The following is an 8,081-nucleotide window of genomic DNA, read 5'->3' on the forward strand; positions in this document are numbered from 1 at the left end:
AAATACAAAATGAACTATGAGAAAATATAAGTGCAATGTGCATTTGACAGACACTTTAATCCAAAGCAATTTACAGTACAGTGCATTCAAGTTATACATGTTTTCATATTTGTGTGGAAAAATAAGCCATGACCTTGGTGTTCCCAGTTTTGTCATGAATATTTTGTAAACCAACATTCAGTTACCAGGGTGGCTGCGGGTCCTTAATAAAAAGTCTTAGAATGTCAAAGTTTTCCTAATAAAAGTCTTAAATTTGACATGTTAATATCTGTAGACACCCTTGCCTGCATTACAAAAACAACCACAGCTCGTGCCATCTCTTTGAAATGTGTGGTGGATTTTGCCAGGTTTCCATTTGGCTTTCACCCAGTCCTCTTTTCCATACTGACGTTGTCTCATTTTGAAGTATTCCCTGTTTTTTAAGAAATACATTTAAGTTGTGTAGTATAATTCTGTCAAATATACCTTCATCAGAACATTCTGATACAGCAGAATAATAACAGGACATTAAAGTAACAAGCTCCTACCCAAATCTGTAACACGCCTTTTTTGCTTCTTCCATTTCATTAGTGCCAGATTGAGGGTCAACAACAAAAATGGTTTGTGATATAGCATGCAGATACTAGAAAGATAAAAAAATACTGTATGAATCAATGACATACCCAAACATAAGCTCAATCATATATACACAATATAAACAATACCTGGCTTTTTAAGGTGTAGTACAGAACATATTTGCACATTAGTGTAAATGAAGATCATAGTGTTTTCACTCACCACAAACTTCCAGTGCACATTGCCAGTATTTACAAAAGTGATTACACCATTGTAATCCTCAAAGTTCACCTGTGTGGCAAAAATGACAAAGTTAATGACAATTCAAGCAATTGTGATAGGGTAGATGTTCAGTCAAAACACTTTTGTAACTCTTTCACTCACTTTTCTCAACCCTTGTCGAGCCATCTGTTCTCTTTTGCCACGCAAAATGACACCAGTGATGTAATGACTTAACTGAAAGATCTTACCAGTTGCATCACAAGAATTGAGAACAGTGCAGAAGTAGCTCTCAATTGCCTGAATGAGAGGTTGAAAAGTTAAAAGCATATTGTATTTCAAATCACATTATTTGTTTTATTTAAGTCTTAAATACTTCTCACACACAAACTCAAACCAAATGGCACATTTTGAACGGTGCATTTATTATATTATATTATATTATATTATATATATATTATATTATATTATATTATATTATATATATATTATATTATATTATATTATATTATATTATATTATATTATATTATATTATATATATATTATATTATATTATATTATATTATATTATATTATATTATATATCATGAACTTACCTCCCCAACTAACAATTCGTGTGGCCTCAAAGTTTGAAAATCCCTGTGATGCAACAGGTACTCCTGTTTCCTGTCAGGGGCTCTTACAATCACCACAATAAGGTCAGTAGGATCACTTTGCCATAGCATGTCAACCTGTAATAATATTCAGTTAAAGTAGTGTTGCTTTTACTTGTAACATTGTATGCATTGCAATATACAATTTAATAATATTTACTTTTATTACCTCTTCCTCCACAGGAACTACCTTTGAGGAAAGATCACAGGGGACCAAATTTGACTTGCTTTCTTGGCTGTACCCATCTAGCATGTCAACCTGTAATAATACTCAGTTAAAGTACTGTTGCTTCTGCTTGTAACATTGTATGCATTGCAATATACAATTTAATAATATTTACTTTTATTACCTCTTCCTCCACAGGAACTACCTTTGAGGAAAGATCACAGGGGACCAAATTTGACTTGCTTTCTTGGCTGTACCCATCTAGCATGTCAACCTGTAATAATACTCAGTTAAAGTAGTGTTGCTTCTGCTTGTAACATTGTATGCATTGCAATATACAATTTAATAATATTTACTTTTATTACCTCTTCCTCCACAGGAACTACCTTTGAGGAAAGATCACAGGGGACCAAATTTGACTTGCTTTCTTGGCCATACCCATCTATGCATGTCACATCCTTTTGGTTAATCGGTGTCTTTTTCTTTTTCTGGGGGGCTGGCACACAAGGAGGAGGAGAATAGAACTTTGATTTGGAGGCTGGGAATGTTCTTTTATTGGTCTTTGCCCATGTTTCATGGCAGTGGGAAATGTCCTTTGTTCGAAGAGGTCTCAGAAGCAGGTCTTGGGAGAGGTTATGTTCCAAAATGTGTTCTGTATATCTTGCCTGAAGGGCAAGAAACATTTTCCTGACAAATGTTCCTGGTCGAACACATTTTGTCTTAATAATTGATTGCTTGATGATCCCGAACCAATTCTCAACATGACAATTTGTGTCTCTTGTTTTCTCTGGTCGGCTCTTTGTGTCCACAGTATTGTCGTCTGAGGCATACCTCTTCAAACTTCCTAAGAGTAACCCACTCCACAGGGGAAAGATGGCAAGGTAGTTATCAAATAGGAAGTTTATAATGCCTGGACAGAAGTAAAGGTTGTCCTCAGTTGACTCCGTTTCATTTGCTGCCTGTTCTAAGACCTCTTCCAACAGCTGATGGAAAAATGAGGTGAATGGAGACCTGTTCACAATTGATTTAAGGTCCTTTTTTTCTTCACCAGAGTGATCTGTTTCGGAATCTCCCACCACTGCATCTTCCAACTGTTCCTCTTTTAAAATGATGCTCTCCATGAAATGCAAGCTTGCTTTGACTGCTGCTGAGTTTTTAGGTGTTGACAAAACTGTGCACAATGCTCTGAAGATGCTTGCAGAGTCATTGATTGAGCTAGCATTTTGCAGTCTTGCAAAGCCAAATGTCACAAAGTCTCTCAGGCCATTATCCTTGGTGTGCCTAGTTATTGCCTGTCTAACTGCTTTTAGTATATGAGCAGCACAGAGATGCAGCACAGTGACAGGTCTTATTTCCTCCCATGTTTTTTGTCCTCTGCAAATGCTATAGGCTCTATCCAGATAGTCAAGTCAAGTCAAGTCAAATTTATTTATATAGCGCTTTTACAATTGGTAATTGTTTCAAAGCAGCTTTACATATTAGAAGCACAGAAAAAAGGGAAGTGGTTAAAAATAAGCTGTACAAACAAGCGTGGTAATATGTAACATATACAAGATGGTGCTACATTAAGCCAATGTCGGCTGACTCCCAGGGGTGGAAAAACCCCCTAGGAGAAAAACCCAGCGTGCTAACACTGGGAAAAAAGTCCTAGGAGGGAAAAAACCCCTTGGAAGATATATATAATATATGTAAATGCATATGGAGATCAAAATCTGAATTATACATTTTTATTATAGAGATTAAAAATAGATTATATATAAATATATGTAAGCGGATACGGGGATTAAAAATCTGAATTATAGATGCAGCCAGAACTGGATCTGTAGGCCCATTGTCTCCTGGGCTACGTTGTAGTCAGGTCCAGACACAGGTTCTCCATCTGATCTGGATACGGCCTGGATCCAGCACCCGGCAAACCTCAGGATAAGCAGAGAGACAGATATTAGCGTAGATGCCATTCTTATTCTGATGTACAGGTATATCTAGTGTTATAGGAAATGTTCTCGGTTCCGGCCGACCTAATTATTGCAGCGTAACAATCCTTTAACGGATTTGAAAAATGTTAATGTATTGATAATGTGTTATGTGTATGCAAGAGCAAAGAGATGTGTTTTTAGTCTAGATTTAAACTGACAGAGTGTGTCTGCTTCCCGAACAATGCTAGGAAGATTGTTCCAGAGTTTAGGTGCTAAATAGGAAAAGGATCTGCCGCCTTCAGTTGATTTTGATATTCTGGGTATTATCAACTGGCCTGAATTCTGAGATCGCAATAAACGTGAAGGACTATAATGCATTAAGAGCTCACTTAGGTACTGGGGAGCTAAACCATTTAGAGCTTTATAAGTAAGTAGCAAGATTTTAAAATCTATACGATGTTTAATAGGGAGCCAATGTAATGTTGACAGAACTGGACTAATATGGTCATACTTTCTGGTTCTAGTAAGAACTCTAGCTGCCGCATTTTGGACCAACTGTAGTCTGTTTAAAAGCCGAGCAGAACAACCACCCAGTAGAGCGTTACAATAATCTAGTCTTGAGGTCATGAATGCATGAACCAACTGTTCCGCATTTGTCATTGAGAGCATATGTCGTAATTTAGATATATTTTTTAGATGGAAGAAGGCGGTTTTACAGATACTAGAAACATGACTTTCAAATGAAAGATTGGTATCGAAGAGCACACCCAGGTTCCTAACTGAGGACGAAGGTTTAATGGAGCACCCGTCAAGCGTTAGGGAGTATTCAAGGTTTTTTCGTGAGGAAGTTTTTGGTCCAAAGATTAGGATATCAGTTTTTTCTGAATTTAATAATAAGAAATTTCTTGTCATCCAGTTTTTAATGTCAGCTATGCATTCTGTTAGTTTTGTGAATTTGTAGGTTTCGTCAGGGCGCGAGGAAATATAGAGCTGAGTATCATCAGCGTAGCAGTGAAAACTAACACCATGCTTCCTAATTATCTCTCCTAAGGGCAGCATGTACAGAGTGAAAAGCAACGGTCCTAGTACTGAGCCTTGTGGTACTCCATATTGAACTTGTGAGCGATACGACATCTCTTCATTAACTACTACAGACTGATAACGGTCAGATAAGTACGATTTGAACCATGCCAAAGCAATTCCACTAATGCCAATATAGTTTTCAAGTCTTTTTAAAAGAATGTTGTGATCGATAGTGTCAAAAGCAGCACTGAGATCTAATAACACTAATAGAGAAATACAGCCACGATCGGATGATAAGAGTAGATCATTTGTAACTCTAACGAGAGCAGTCTCAGTACTATGGTATGGTCTAAATCCTGACTGGAAATCCTCACAGATTCCATTTCTTTCTAAAAAGGAGCACAGTTGTGTTGAAACTGCCTTTTCTAGTATCTTTGACAGAAAAGGTAGATTCGAGATTGGCCTGTAATTTACTAAATCTCTCGGATCTAGTTGAGGTTTTTTAATAAGAGGTTTAATAATAGCCTGCTTAAAGGTTTTTGGCACGTATCCTAGTGTTAAGGATGAATTAATTATATCAAGAAGTGGACCTACGACCTCTGGAAGCATTTCTTTCAGTAGTTTAGTCGGCATTGGGTCTAACATACATGTCGTTGATTTTGATGATTTGATAAGTTTAGATAATTCTTCCTCTCCTATAGCGGCGAATGATTCTAGTTTTACCTCAGGGACACTACAGTGCACTGTCTGAAGCGAAACTGTGGACGGTTGCATGTTTTTAATTTTCTCTCTAATATTATCAATCTTGCAAGTAAAGAAGTTCATAAAGTCATTACTGCTGTGCTCTATGGAAACGTCAGCAGTTGAATCTCTGTTTCTAGTTAATTTAGCCACTGTGTCAAATAAATACCTAGGATTATGTTTGTTTTCTATTAAGAGATTTGAAAAATAAGTAGATCTAGCATTTCTTATAGCCGTTCTGTACTCAATCATTTTTTCTTTCCACGAAAGGCGAAAAACTTCTAGTTTTGTTTTCTTCCAACTACGTTCAGTTTTTCTAACTGCTCGTTTTAGAGCCCGAGTGTGCTCATCATACCACGGCGTTGGATTAGTTTCCTTAATCTTCTTTAGACGTAAAGGAGCGACTGCATCTAATGTGCTGGAAAAGAGAGAGCCAATAGTTTCTGTTGCAGCATCGAGTTCTTCTAAGTTGTCAGGTATACTAAGGCGATGAAACTGCTCAGGGAGATTATTTATAAAGCAATCTTTAGTGGTAGACGTGATGGTTCTACAATATTTATGGCTGGGTGGTGGTTTTGTAGCCTTGGCTAATTGTATTATACACGACACTAAATAATGATCTGATATATCATCGCTCTGCTGTAGAATTTCAACAGCATCAATATCAATTCCATGCGACAGTATTAGATCTAAGGTATGATTATGACAAATAGGAGGTGATGTTTTCCTTATTGAACGCAAGGAGGACACTTTGCATTAGAGCCCAGCTGTAGTCTGTCTCAATTTGATGGACATGCAGTTGTGTGTATTTTGAGAGCTGTAATGTAAATTGCATCAGCCAAAATGCAATAGGAGGAACTGAATGCTGGTTTGAAAGCATTTCACAGACAGGAACAGGGGGTGAACCACGACCTTTCCCAGGAAGAATAAGGGAGTAATACAGCACTTTTTTTGGTTGATTTGGTAGCTTTGATACAAGCCCACCTGTAGCATCAAGATATAGAGTAACTGGGCTTTTGGTTCTTAAATGCTCAACAAGAATGCTGATGCCCATTTCAGTGTACATATGTACACCAAATGGGTCAACACTAAGGTGCTGAATGTACCCTGGAATTCTTAAATATTTGGTGTCTGTCTCCTTTAGTATGGATTGTGTGAGATGCATCTCCATCAAAATATCATTATGAAGACATTGCTTTCTCCTTACCTCAGACCCAATGACTTTTAGGACGTTTCTGTTCAGGCACTTCGTCATGTTTCCAGCCAAAAGTTCCCCTGTTGATGCTGATCGCAGTCTGCGGTAGAAATAATCGCTGGGTCCATGAAAAAGAGATTTTGCAATCTTGCCTCTTTTTAGATGTGTTGCTGGCCTAAATTTTTTTTCTGTGACTTTATGTTGAATTTCTCCACTTTGCTTAACAAAGAATTTCACCTGTTTGTCTATTGTAGATGGTTTGTTCTTCAACGTGAACCTGTATTTGGCAGGGCATGAGGGGAATGTGCAAATGGCTAAAATGTGTATGTATGGAGCATTTCGTTTGCTGCTATGGAGAGCCTTTACATGCTGATATTTGAAGAAAAGAGTGCAGCATGGATTTTTTTCTTTAAAGCATTAATTTTCTTAATTTTGAGGAACCCTGTAGTGGTCTAATTTTGTTCCACTGTTTTCTTTTTAAAATTAAGCAAAACTTTCTGCACACCTTTGGACATTGCCGCCATGTATTTGGGCCAGCCTCTGGTGCCTGTGTTTCCATGGTCTCAGTTTCATCACATTCTTCTGGTTGCAGACCATCTTCATCAGATTCTGATTCTGAGTCCACACGTCCCACATTCTCCAGGCATGGTATTTCATTCACTGCCATGTCTGTGGTAGATCAGTTTAAAAAGAGAATGTAACTTAAGGCACAAAAGTGATTAACATCTTTTATTAACATCAAGATCAACAAGCCTTTCAACTAACTAATTATCTAACAAGGAAAATAACACTGGGTAAAGCTTTTCTCATTAGGGGTAGCAACATTTATTGCATAGATGCACAGATTTTCTTACCTTCTATTTCCTGTGTCTGACTTTCTGGAGGACTTGGATTCATTGCTGTATTTTCCTTGGCCAGATGTATTCGGTCTCTCACTTGGTTGCGATTGTTAGTCCAAGTGACCCATAACCAGTGACGTTTTTTTTGGGAGGTCCTCGCCAAATAAAGCAATGGACAACTGAGCCCAAATGTCAGACGAATATTCTGTGTTTCTGTTTAAGATGTCAGCTTTCCTTAGCTCATTTATAACAACTTCCACTCCTCCTGCTTGTTCCCACACATTACTTCTTTTTATTTTTTTCCCTTTTTTATAACGGCCCATTGTGATGTTCACTGTGCCTGCATGCTGAATGGATAATGAACATCTAGGTCTCCAACATGGGGCCACATAGGCTGCAGAATTTATCTCCAACAATAATTAGGCACACCTGAACCAGCTGATTGATATATCATTTTGCACTGCCAGAAACATACAGACAGGTGTGTAGAGTAGGTTGGAGTAAAAAAATGTGGTGTTAATATTTCAGAGTAAAGTTATTTTAACCCAGATAGAGTATTTTAAACATTTTGGGGAGTAAAGTTGCTCTATCAGTGGAGTTAAAAGTGAGTGTAAAAATCTGCAGAAACGCAGTTACAATTTCAACTCTACAACAGTGATGAATACCACTCTGCTGTGCTTTTCAAACGTTTGGCACGCATTTCGGTGGAGGAAGATTGCATAGGAGCAACGCTTAGGTCACTGATATTGTTAGGTAAGTAACATCCTGTGTT

At 37.6% G+C, this 8,081-nt stretch overlaps 1 long non-coding RNA gene across 1 annotated transcript; it reads right to left on the reverse strand.

Moving 5' to 3' along the window:
• On the reverse strand, positions 1-938 carry LOC125261798. Its single transcript, XR_007183436.1, has 3 exons — positions 778-938; positions 528-622; positions 1-412 (listed from the first exon to the last, which is right to left on the reverse strand). It is a non-coding gene; the product is annotated as an uncharacterized LOC125261798 (long non-coding RNA).
• Between the last annotated feature and the right edge of the window lie 7,143 nt (positions 939-8,081).

Source organism: Megalobrama amblycephala, unplaced genomic scaffold (assembly GCF_018812025.1).
Source record: "Megalobrama amblycephala isolate DHTTF-2021 unplaced genomic scaffold, ASM1881202v1 scaffold485, whole genome shotgun sequence".
NCBI classification, from domain to species: Eukaryota; Metazoa; Chordata; class Actinopteri; order Cypriniformes; family Xenocyprididae; genus Megalobrama; species Megalobrama amblycephala.